The following is a 13,542-nucleotide window of genomic DNA, read 5'->3' as shown; positions in this document are numbered from 1 at the left end:
TAATAGAGAATGTCTCATTCGCACTCCTGGTGGGGAAATATATCAAAATTAGGGTGGTCCCAAAAAAAATTGACTGTGTCGGTTTTAAAAGTGCTCCCCCCTGGTCAACATATGAAATAACAAGTGTGTGTAAGAAATTTTAATATGCCCCCTTTGGCCAAAATTAATAATAACATTTTAAAAAATGCGTACTGTATATAGAGACATACTGTAATAGCGTGTGGTAAATAATGAAAATTAAAAACCAAATGCAAACAAAAAATAAAATGAAATAATTGACAAAAAGTAGTCTTTTTCTCACAATGTGTCCCCTTTTTTCTTATAAAATTGGTAACAATTTGTCATTATTTCTGTTTCTGTAATATTGCAATATTTTCTCGTAAAATTATTACTTTTTTATGTAAAATTATTACTTTTTAATGCAAACCGGTGACATTTGTCATATAGAATTCTGACTTTTACGACAATATTGCCAATGTTTTTGTTGTTCTTGTAAAATAGTGAACTTTTTTTGAGTAAAATTGTGACTTTTGTCATCATTTTGCCAAGTACAATTCCGCTTATTATTCTAATATTGCCAAAAGGTTGAAGTTTTCTTTCAAAATTGCGACTTTTGTCGAGTAAAATTACGACTCTTTTCTTACAATTGCCAAAATGTTAAGCTTTTCTTGTAAAATTCCAACTTTTATCATAATATTGAACAAATGTTCAGTTTTTCTTGTAAAATTACGACTTTTATTATAATACTGCCACAATTCTAAGTTTTTCTTGTGAAATTGTGACCTTTTTCTTGTGAAATTCCAACTCATTTTTCACAACAAGCTTTTTCATATTTGCATAGTATGTATATATTATTAATGGTAGAAAAGCGCTATACAAGTATAACCCATTTATTTATTTAATGTTGTATTTTAAAATCTTTATATATCTAGAAAGGCTGGTCCTAAAGAGATGGGCATTTTTCGGAGGTCTCAAGAAGGTAACAAATACAAGAGTGTGTGTGTGTGTGTGTGTGTGTGTGTGTGTGTGTGTGTGTGTGTGTGTGTGTGTGTGTGTGTGTGTGTGTGTGTGTGTGTGTGTGTGTGTGTGCGTGCGTGTAAAAAAAAAAACAGCTAGGAATCATTCTTTCTTATTTCTATCACAATGACAACTTAATCTCAGAAAGAGATAAGTAGATGTGACAAGAGCATATATTTCACTTATTGTCTATTCAGATATCAAGCGGAGTGTTGAAAATGTTCTCGTCATGGCTGTGGGAGGCAACACAGTCGGATTCACTCTCAAAGTTTGGGGAAATTATGAGTACGAGTCGACGGTGTGGCGCTTACGTTTCGGGAGCGACGTCCCTCTGTGGCCAAAGATGAGTGGGAGAAGCTTTGATCATCTAAAAGTGTGACTGAAAACCAAGGGTGATCTAATTAGAAGAACCTTTTTAGATTCCCACATATTGTAATTCTCAGTTGTGCTTCATTAATGTGATTAATTATAAATCGGGATGAATAAAAATGGCGTTATTGTCCGGTTGGAAGCAATAAATATACAAAACCCAAAAACCAGTTAAGTTGGCACGTTGTGTAATTCGTAAATAAAAACAGAACTTTAAACTTATATTCAATTGAATAGACTGCAAAGACATAATATTTAATGTTCCAACTGAGAAAGTTATTTATTTTTTTGCAAATAAACATTAACTTGCAAAAAAGTTGTCACAGGGGCATTTTTACCACTGTGTTACATGGCCTGATTCCCGGGCGTGGCCACCGCTGCTGCTCACTGCTCCCCTCACCTCCCAGGGGGTGATCAAGGGTGATGGGTCAAATGCAGAGAATAATTTCGCCACACTTAGTGTGAGTGTGTGACAATCATGGGTACTTTAACTTTAACTTTCCTTTTAACAACACTCAGTAAACATTTGGGAACTGATGAGACCAATTTTTGAAGCTTTTCAGGTGGAATTATTTCCCATTCTTGCTTGATGTACAGCTTAAGTTGTTCAACAGTCCGGGGTTTCCATTGTGGTATTCTAGGCTTCATAATGTGCCTCATATTTTCAATGGGAGACAGGTCTGGACTACAGGCAGGCCAGTCTAGTACCTGCACTCTTTTACTATTTTTCAATACACTGATGTATTTTTCACAATTCAATCTCAAAACTTGAACTTTAAGTTCCAAAGTAAATTCCAAAGTAGAACTTTTGGCCCTAATTTAGCTCCTTGTGTGAATTTGGAGCTTTTGCGACATGGCTACCAATGAGCCGAAATTTTTGGAATGAAAGAAACTGCTGTTCTAAATGTGTCCACTAGATGTCACAGTAGTAATTATTTGTGTCTTTGTAGATGATGCTACATATGTAAAAAAATAAATAAACCACATGATGTTAGTGCACCAGTCGAGGAAAATGATCAAACTACATAAATAACATCCTGTAATTTGATTTTGATAATATTTTACTATCTTAATAGATTGAAAATGAACACCAATGAGTTGATTGATGAACATTATCAAATAATTTATTCAGAAAGTATAAATAACGACAAATAAAGTATATATACTATTAACCGCAACATGTTAGTGTAAAAAAAATTAAATTAAATTAAAAACATTATGATTTTTACATTTTCAAAATGTGCTTGTTATATTTTCAAACAAAGAATACAATCTGAAGTTGTCTTTATTTTTAAGTTATCGTGCCGTGATTTTACCAGTCCGGCCCACTTGGGAGTAGATTTTTCTCCATGTGGTCCCCGATCTAAAATGAGTTTGACACCCCTGGTTTAAAGCAAATATCCTACTGTTTTCCATCCATCCATGTTTTCCATCCATCCATCCATCCGGGGTCGCGGGGGGTGCTGGAGCCTACACCCTGGACAAGTTGCCACCTCACCTTCTGTTTTCAACACTGCTTATCCGAAACCACAAGTTCCTCAACATGTGCATCTAATTCTGACCTAATAAGGACCTGCAGTGCGTCCAGAAAGTATTCCTAGTGCTTCACTTTTTCCACATTTTGTCACGTCAAAGCCTTTTTCCAAAATTGAATTACATTAATTTTTGCCATTACAACTCCATGGGGAGGCAGGAACTGGGAGACTAGTCAGGATAGAGGGAAAGATGAATGCAGCAATGTACAAAGACATCCAAAAAAACCCCACAAATGTCCACTGCACAGGACGCTGGTCCCCAGAAGGTTACATGGCCACTGTCATGACGCTACACTTGGTGGAGGCGGTCGCTTTTTCCTCCCTCTCTGTCTCTCCCTGCTTGCTCTCTATGTCTTGTCTTGTCTATACTTTTAAAGAGTCTCTTTCTCTGCGCTGTCCTCCGAAATTAGACACATAACATGGAATTGATAAGCTGGACTCGCAACTCAATTGACAAGATTTTCTTGACGAGGCTATTATCAACCCCCGCCCCACACACAAACACACACACACACACACACACACACACTTCCTCCCCTCTGTTGCAAGTCTTGTGGATTCTATGTAACATGTGTATGTGTGCCTATGGCTATTGAGTCATTTTTCCTTGGCCTCATCCGGACCCCCACCCCAGGAGCTCAGTCTGAGACCAAACTTTTTTTACGCATTCCCCCCCACTCCCTCCCCTCTGTTGCAAGTCTTGAGGATTCTATGTAACATGTTTATGTGTGCCTATGGCTATTGAGTCATTTTTCCTTGGCCTCAGTCCGGACCCCCACCCCAGGAGCTCAGTCTGAGACCAAACTTTTTTTACGCATTCCCCCCCACTCCCTCCCCTCTGTTGCAAGTCTCGTGGATTCTATGTAACATGTTTATGTGTGCCTATGGCTATTGAGTCATTTTTCCTTGGCCTCAGTCCGGACCCCCACCCCAGGAGCTCAGTCTGAGACCAAACATTTTTTTACACATTTCCCCCCACTCCCTCCCCTCTGTTGCAAGTCTTGTGGATTCTATGTAACATGTTTATGTGTGCTTATGGCTATTGAGTTGTTTTTCTTTGGCCTCAGTCTGGACCCCCACCCCAGGACCCCAGTCTGAGACCGAACTTTTTTTTTACTCATCCCCCCGCCCCTCATTTTTCCCCAACTGGGTTTGTGTGGGTGAAAAAAAATAAACATTTTGTGATGTGGGCGGGGCTTGAGTCTTGAGGGGGCAATGAAACTAGGACGTGGCTTGGTTTGACAAGATCTGATTTCTAAAAACATGTTCTGATAGTGATTTATCATGGTTTTAGAGTCTTTTCTTGGGGGCGGATGATCGAAAGAAAAATAATTTTGAAAAAAAAAATCCTGGTCTGTGACGTCATCCGCTGGCGGCGGCGTGACGTCATCGTGGGGAAGCCGGGCAGGCTGTAGCCTGTTTCCGCCCGGAGGGCCTTCACGCCTTCACCACCGTTTGAATCCCTTAGGGGCAATTGATTGCTGAGCAGCGCATTAGATAGCAGCAGCCCCCACTCCCTCCCCTCTGTTGCAAGTCTTGTGGATTCTATATAACATGTTTATGTGTGCTTATGGCTATTGAGTTTTTTTACCCTTGGCCTCAGTCTGGACCCCTCTCCTCTGTTGCAAGTCTTGTGTATTATATATAACATATTTATGTGTGCTTATGGCTATTGAGTTGTTTTACCCTTGGCCTCAAACTGGACCCCTCTCCTCTGTTGCAAGTCTTGTGTATTATATGTAACATATTTATGTGTGCTTATGGCTATTGAGTTTTTTTTTCAGTGGGCCTCAGTCTGGACCCTCTCCCCAAAAACCCAGTTTGAGACCGAACCTTATTTTACTCATCTCCCCTCCCCTCCAGCGTTTACCTTTTTCCCACCTTTCTAAGGAACGCCGGAAGTTATGTCTCCTTGTAATGGATGTCTACTCTTGAATGGGATTGTGCTGAAAATCTGAATTTTCCACTTGGGGATTAATAAAGATGATGTGGTACCGATGGCTTCATCTGGCCAGGATCTTCAGCTCTCACTGGATCGGTTCGCAGCCGAGTGTGAAGCGACTGCGATGAGAATCAGCACCTCCAAGTCCAAGTCCATGCATGGTTCTCGCCCGGAAAAGGGTGGAGTGCCATCTCCGGGTTGCGGAAGAGACCCTGCCCCAAGGGGAGGAGTTCAAGTACCTCGGACTCTTGTTCACGAGTGAGGGAAGAGTGGATCGTGAGATCGACAGGCGGATCGGTGCGGTGTCTTCAGTAATGCGGACGCTGTATCGATCCGCTGTGGTGAAGAAGGAGCTGAGCCGGAAGGCAAAGCTCTCAATTTACCGGTCGATCTACGTTCCCATCCTCACCTATGGTCATGAGCTTTGGGTTATGACCGAAAGGACAAGATCACGGGTACAAGCGGCCGAAATGAGTTTCCTCCGCCGGGTGGCGGGGCTTTCCCTTAGAGATAGGGTGAGAAGCTCTGCCATCCGGGGGGAGCTCAAAGTAAAGCCGCTGCACTTCCACATCGATAGGAGCCAGATGAGGTGGTTCGGGCATCTGGTCAGGATGCCACCCGAACGCCTCTCTAGGGAGGTGTTTAGGGCACGTCCGACCGGTAGGAGGCCACGGGGAAGACCCAGGACACGTTGGGAAGACTATGTCTCCCGGCTGGCCTGGGAACGCCTCGGGATCCCCCGGGAGGATCTGGACGAAGTGGCTGGGGAGAGGGAAGTCTGGGCTTCCCTGCTTAGGCTGCTGCCCCCGCGATCCAACCTCGGATAAGCAGAAGAAGATGGATGGATGGATGGATGGATGGGATTAATAAAGTATTTCTGATTCTGCTTCTGCTTCTGATATGATGCAGAGCAATTCAAGGCTACACGAACACAATATGCGGTTTAATTTTCATATCTGGCAATTATCATATTTGCAAAGGCAAAATATTGTGTATGGCTTTTGTATTGTAGTAATTAGACTATCTTGTAGCTGATGAGTGCAGTTATGGACATAAAACATCCCATTCGTTTAGATGAGTTCTGTTTTGTGCAATTTAAACCCTAATGTGACACCTGTGCACATTTTCTGAGAACGTTATGCAGAGTGACAATCAAGTCCTGGCGGTTTGAATAGGATAAGAGCAAGTACAGTGCACGGAAAGCCTTTTCTGATGGTGTAGCAATCATAAAACAATCATAGTAACCTTTCAACGGAGACACGGTTGTCTAGACACAGCTAAAGACAAAAAAAAAACATCAACTGTGCAAATTCTGATTGAGATGAAAAGAAGCAAAGCAAAGAGCAAAGAGAGCTGCAGAGGGAAATGTGGATTTAGCGTAAGCACACATTCATTTTATAGAGGCCAGGACATTAGAGACCCATGCTGCTCCGAGTGCTCCAGTCAAAGCAAGCGGCCATATGCCCTCTCTTCTGGCTCCGCGGTCCATCACCAAGCCCCAGGACATACCGCGTACGCTTGTAATTTGGCAACCCAGCCACTTTTCAGCTTGTTTTCTTTATGCCATACAGTTCACATCCACATTTAAATCTAAATTTGCAGTGATGCGGCATTAAGTGCCAACTGTCAGTCAGCCGTTCTGTGCACTTCATGCCAAGCGATGCCACAACCTAAATGTTCAACAGTGTGGAGGAGCTGACCCATTTGGACTGCTTACCTGCACAAAGGCTCTTTGCTTTATAGTGACTTTCTGCAGGGGGTTCAGTGTTGGGATAGTAAGATATAAGGGTGTAACGGTACGTGTATTTGTATTGAACCGTTTCGGTACGGGGGATTCGGTTCGGTTCGGAGGTGTACCGAGCGAGTTTCCACACGGACATATAAAGTAGCGTACCGCACGTTGTGTAAACAATGCACACTGAGGCACAACACACGGCATGCCAGCAGCGACCGGGCTACGGCAACGTGTAAAAGCCAGAGCTGGATGACGCTCCTGCTTCGTTAAGATCTCCCGTTTGGGAACATTTCGGTTTCGTGGTGCAATACAACGAAGAGAAAGACGAACAAACACAGCTCCCACCGCATTCAAGCAGCCTCTCCTCTGCGAGTCAGGCAGGGCTAAAGCAATAACAAATGCCGTTGGTGTTTTTATAGCAGCAGATTTAAGTCCATATTGCATTTAAAACTAAATTTTGACCCACTTCTATGGTGGAAGAACAATGATCCCATATATCCTCTTACTGCCAGGTTAGCCAGGCACTACCCTGCCATACCTGCTAGCTCCCTGCCCAGTGAAAGGGTATTTTCCACAGCTGGAGATATTTTAACTGCAAGCAGGTCTGCTCTTTCTGCAGACAATGTGGATAAACTGATTTTTCTGGCAAAAAACATGAAAATTGAGTGAGAGTCACCTGGGTTAAAGGTTTGGGGGGTAAAAAGAAAAGTTAATCTGAGGATGAGTTGACTTGAAACTGTATAATGTTGCACTTTTTGTATGTAGAAAAAAAGTTTTGTCATTTTATTTAATCTGAGCAACAACTTGAAGCAGTTTAATTTTGCACTTTATATGTGGAAATGTTGCACTTTATATGTAGAAAGGTTTTGTTAAGATACCAATTCTGAGCCTTATCTTATTTAGTTTTTATTTTATATATGTTGACTGCATTAACCCTGGCAATTGACCCTGTGTGTATATGCATGTTATTGTTATGTTAAAAGGATAAAGCCATTGTTTACACATTTTGGTAAATAAATAACCAGAAAATGTATATTTTGTTTATTTCTTACTGTACCGAAAATGAACCGAACCGTGACATCTAAACCGAGGTATGTACCTAAGCAAAATTTTTGTGTACCGTTACACCCTTAGTAGGATACAGTCCAAAAGTTATCCAAAAAAAAACAGTTTACAATCAACATGTTTGGCCTCAGATCCGATTTAAAGTCTCGATTTTAGAGTTTACTAGTTTTGTTGTAAATCAGACAATATGGAGGTTAATTTGTGTCTCTTTTTTGACACTGGATTATTTGAGCTTGAATTTTTTTAATTGAATTTTTGACATCAAATAATGCTGACAATTTCTTGGGGAAAAAAAAAGTGTTTTAAAATTCAGTGCATAAAAGAGTGTCTTATTCAATAAAAAAAAGTAAACAGACCATCTCAAAAAGGGAATGAACTTTAGTTTTTTTACTGAGCTATAACACAGTCAGACTGTACGTGAAAATGTAACATGTGGGATTTACAATATCAACTATGAACAATAAAACACTGAATATTGAGAATATATGAACGTTGCTCCTCTACTGCAGACCACCTCCATGATCGACATCTTTTATAATCGAGCAAGACCAACAAAGATGCAACAAACATGGTGGAACATAAACGCCAAGGGTAAAAAAAATATCCACATTCGTAAAAATATCAGTGTTCTGCAAAATTTTGCTGTAGAAATCTGCCTCCGTCTGACACTTGCTGCTCCGTACACAAGCTCCGCCCACTCTGTTCATGCCCAGTTTCTTCGTATGTCACTCAAAAGTGCAAATTCTAACAATTGGAATCATTGAAATGCTAATTATGTTGTATTATGCCAAGGATAGCCCAGGTAACTGGTTTTTTTATGCTGCAAGACCCGTGTCACGTGACTTCAAACTTGATACCCCATTGGCTGGTTTTGTCTTAATTTACCACAAGTGAGTCTTGCTTTTTGAAGCAGCAATTTTTTCGACATTTAATTTTTCAGTACTGAATTATTTTATACTGATTTTTTTTTTTTACACCTAAATATTTTTACACTGAATTATTTTACACTGGATTTCGAAATTCCAAAGTTTTATGCACTGATTTTAAAAACGCTGTTTTTTTATGAAATTGTCAGCATCATTTGAAAAAATTCAGTTCACAAAATTCAAATGCAAAAAGTTCAGTTACATAAATTCAGCGTCAAAAAAAAAAAGCTTTTGTTATAAAGACACAAATTAACCTCCACGATGTATACAATTTATGGATTGCATACCACATAAAACATTTTTTATCGCACAATAACTGAACAAAAGCTAAAAATACTCTGTAATTTATATGGGTTTTGCTTTCAAAGCCATCCTGTATCCATTGACTTACCCTGTGAGTTTGTAAACAGTAACAAAAACGACCCAAAAAAGTATATTTAAATAGTGAGAACAAAAAAAAGACAAATATAAATGTTCATATACCGAAAAAAAACTAGATATCGATAGTATCGACATTTGGATCATTTGAAACTTTAGCGGTTTAGCTGTGTGTGTGTGTCATGCTTAGCCATTCCTTTTCTTCTAGTCCTCCAGTAACAAGGATGCTGGAATTATTTCCTACTATGGGGTAAGGATTAGTATCTGAGAAGCGGATTCACACTGCGGATAGACAACGCTTTTGTTGCAGCTTGCGCTAAAATTTGAGCTGGAGTTCTGGCAAGACACGCACCTTCTTGGTGTGTACGCAACTCCTGCATCTGGGCAACAAGGAATCCAGAAATGTAAATCTCTCTGAGTGTGCATCTGTTTTGAAGGAATCTTTCATGTGAGTACAATCTTATCCAGGCAAACACTGATACACAGCTGCGGTAAATGTCAGCCGATCAGTTAAAGGCCTACTGAAAGCCACTACTACCGACCACGCAGTCTGATAGTTTATATATCAATGATGAAATCTTAACATTGCAACACATGCCAATACGGCCGGGTTAACTTATAAAGTGCAATTTTAAATTTTCCGCTAAACTTCCGGTTGAAAACGTCTATGTATGATGACGTATGCGCGTGACGTCACGGAGTGAACGGAAGTATTGGCACACCATTGTGTCCCAATACAAAAAGCTCTGTTTTCATCTCAAAATTCCACAGTATTCTGGACATCTGTGTTGGTTAATCTTTTGCAATTTGTTTAATGAACAGTGAAGACTGCAAAGAAGAAAGCTGTAGCAGGGATCGGTGTATTAGCGGCGGACTACAGCACCATAACCAGGAGGACTTTGAGATGGATAGCAGACGCGCTACCGTGACTACAGCTTTGGCTTTCAAACATTTGATCGCTTGCCCGTACGTGCATGGCGCTATGTGCATGTCACGTACGTAACTTTGGGGAAATATATGTTTCTTGCAGACTCTGATGGCGGCCGGGGTGTCGTCGAAAGCTACAACGCCCGCCGCCGCACCGCTGTCCTCAGCTTGACTTCCTCCGTCTCCGGGCCGCCGACCGCATCAGTGATCGGGTGAAGTCCTTCGTCGCACCGTCAATCGCTGGAACGCAGGTGAGCACGGGTCGTGATGAGCAGATGAGAGCTGGCGTAGGTGCAGAGCTAATGTTTTTAGCATAGCTCTGTTGAGGTCCCGTAGCTAAGTTAGCTTCAATGGCGTCGTTAGCAACAGCATTGTTAAGCTTTGCCAGGCTGGAAATTATTAACCGTGTAGTTACATGTCCATGGTTTAATAGTATTGTTGATTTTCTGTCTATCCTTCCAGTCAGGGGTTTATTTATTTTGTTTCTATCTGCATTTAAGCACGATGCTATCACGTTAGCTCCGTAGCTAAAGAGCTTCGCCGATGTATTGTCGTGGAGATAAAAGTCACTGTGTATGTCCATTTCGCGTTCTCGACTCTCATTTTCAAGAGGATATAGTATCCGAGGTGGTTTAAAATACAAATCCGTGATCCACAATAGAAAAAGGAAAAAATGTGGAATCCAATGAACCCTTGTACCTAAGTTACGGTCAGAGCGAAAAAAAGATATGTCCTGCACTGCACGCTAGTCCTTCACTTTCACTTTCCTCATCCACGAATCTTTCATCCTCGCTCAAATTAATGGGGTAATCGTCGCTTTCTCGGTCCGAATCTCTCTCGCTGCATTGTAAACAATAGGAAAATGTGAGGAGTCCTTCCTCCTGTGACGTCACGCTACTTCCGGTATAGGCTAGGCTTCTTTTTATCAGCGACCAAAAGTTGTGAAATTTATCGTCGTTGTTCTCTACTAAATACTTTCAGCAAAAATATGGCAATATCGCGAAATGATCAAGTATGACACATAGAATGGATCTGCTATACCCGTTTAAATAAAAAAAAATCATTTCAGTAGGCCTTTAAGTTGTTCAACAGTCCGGGGTCTCCGTTGTGGTATTTTAGGCTTCATAATGCGCCCCACATTTTCAAGGCCAGTCAGGCCAGTCTAGTACCTGCACTCTTACTATGAAGTCACGCTGTTGTAACATGTGGCTTGGCATTGTCTTGCTGAAATAAGCAGGGGCGTCCATGATAACGTTGCTTGGATGGCAACATATTATGCTCCAAAACCTGTATGTACCTTTCAGCATTAATGGTGCCTTCACAGATGTGTAAGTCACCCATGCCTTGGGTACTAATACACCCCCATACCATCATAGATGCTGGCTTTTTGAACTTTGCGTCTAGAACAATCCGGATGGTTATTTTCCTTTTTGTTCCGGAGGACACAACGTCCACAGTTTCCAAAAACAATTTGAAATGTGGACTCGTCAGACCACAGAACACTTTTCTACTTTGCATCAGTCCATCTTAGATGAGCTCGGGCCCAGCGAAGCCGGCTGCGTTTCTGGGTGTTGTTGATAAATGGCTTTTTCGTTGCATAGTAAAGTTTTAACTTGCACTGACAGATTTAGCAACGAACTGTAGTTACTGACAGTGGTTTTCCGAAGTGTTCCTGAGCCTATGTGGTGATATCCTTTACACACTGATGTCGCTTTTTGATTCGGTATCGTCTGAGGGATCGAAGGTCACCGGCTTTCAATGTTGGTTTTCAGCCATGCTGCTTACGGGCAGTGATTTCTCCAGATTCTCTGAACCTTTTGATGATATTCCAGACCGTAGAGGGTGAAATCCCTAAATTCCTTGCAACAGCTGGTTGAGAAATCCTGTTCTTAAACAATTTGCTCACGCATTTGTTGACAAAGTGGTGACCCTCGCCCCATCCTTGTTTGTGAATGACTGAGCATTTCCTGGAAGCTGCTTTTACACCCAATCATGGCACCCACCTGTTCCCAATTAGCCCCTTCACCTGTGGGATGTTCCAAATAAGTGTTTGATGAACATTCCTCAACTTTCTCAGTCTATTGTTGTATTTGTTGCAGGCATCAAATTCCAAATGAGCTAACCTTTGCAAAAAACGTTCCAGTTGGAACGTTAAATATCTTCTCTTTGCAGTCTATTCAATTGAATATAAATTGAAAAGGATTTGCAAATCATTGTATTTTGTTTTTATTTACGATTAACACAATGTGCCAACTTCACTGGTTTGGGCTTTTGTAGTTGTCCGTCTATATCCCGGGCCTAAACTACCTATCACATGTTTTGGGTAGTGAGAGAAAGGACAAAATGAGCCTCCTCCACAGATCAGGGTAAGGAGTTCAGGTCATCCAAGAGGAAGGCTGTTCCTCCTTATGGAAAGGAGCCAGCTGAGTTGGCTTGGGCATCTGTTTTGGACGCCACCCTGGCGAGGTGGGGGAAGAGACCCTCAGGTACACCAAGGGCACCCTGGAGGGACTGTGCTCATTGTTGACCTGGTATTCCCCCCTGAGGAGGCAAGGAATCCTGGGAATCCCTACCAACAGTAGACCTCTGCTCCTCTGACCCATATATTGCAGGTGTTTTTTGTGGTGGTGTGAAACTGCGTTGTATCATACTGAGCGTGGTTTCTAATGTTTCATGGTACACCGAAGATTGTGCAGACAACCACAATGAATTACCACAGCGTCCATCCTTCCAGAAAACCCCTTAATATGGAAGTCCTTCATAATCACTTAGGCTTTGTTTGGGGAACACCGTTGGAAAATGCTGAATAACAGACACTCCTCCCACCACGCCACACTCCAGAACCATGCAACAAACAGATCCCTGGTTACCCACTTGAAGTGCAGAAAATGCAAAAACAGTCACTTCCACGCCACATGCAGATTGTGCCGTGGAAGTGACTGCGAATACAATCTCCCCCTCCCTTGTGAACGAGGAAATCCTTCCATCCATCCGTGCATTTTGTCTCCCCTCTGCACCCCCGACCCATCATTCTACCTACCTTGTCGCCGGGCTGATGCTCGTGAAGGTACCAGATCCCTACGCGGTGACCATGGCCGATCGGATCTCGATGATGTCAAAAGTCTCCCGTCACGTCCTCAGCACTCTGTGCACCAGACGAAGAGAAGGAGGCGTGCGACAGCCTCCGGAACCCCTGGCACGTTCTCACACACACACATGCGCACGCCGCGCACACGCCATCTTTTTAATAAGCCTGCTCTGGGAAAAAAAACAAAAAAAACAGAGCTGACTAATGACTTAAGTGGCCGAAATAACCCCGCCGGGCGGCGTTTGGTCCTACGCAGCTACAGTAGACGGGGAGGGAGACGGAGAGCATGTCTGAGGAGCACGAGTGCATCTGCATGTGTGGAACAGTGAGAGAGGGAATGCATTATACGTGTCGGCTCATTTGTATTCCGAGCCTGTCTTCCCTCTCCATCCCTCCCCTCGTCTTCCACTGTCCATCTCTCCTCCCACCGTCGTTCCTCGCTCGCCCTTGTCTCCCCCTCCTCCCGTCGCTCCTACTTCCCCCCCCCCCCCTCCCCCCTGCCTCTTGGCGAGTGTCGTGAGAATCCGGGAGGAGGCAAACTTGACCCAAACATTAGGACA

The 13,542-nt window shown here is 42.4% G+C and overlaps 1 protein-coding gene across 1 annotated transcript in view; it reads right to left on the bottom strand.

Moving 5' to 3' along the window:
- The window catches only part of LOC133642459 (phospholipid phosphatase-related protein type 5-like), a 209,651-nt gene extending 196,509 nt beyond the window's left edge, over positions 1-13,142 (bottom strand). The window contains exon 1 of the mRNA XM_062036651.1: positions 12,935-13,142. The gene's annotated coding sequence lies outside the window, so the exon portion shown is untranslated. The remainder of the gene's footprint in view (positions 1-12,934) is intronic.
- Positions 13,143-13,542: the final 400 nt, after the last annotated feature.

This window comes from Entelurus aequoreus, linkage group LG25 (genome assembly GCF_033978785.1).
Source record: "Entelurus aequoreus isolate RoL-2023_Sb linkage group LG25, RoL_Eaeq_v1.1, whole genome shotgun sequence".
NCBI classification, from domain to species: domain Eukaryota; kingdom Metazoa; phylum Chordata; class Actinopteri; order Syngnathiformes; family Syngnathidae; genus Entelurus; species Entelurus aequoreus.
Note: the sequence above shows the minus strand (reverse complement) of the source record. Positions and strands in the feature narration are given on the sequence as shown.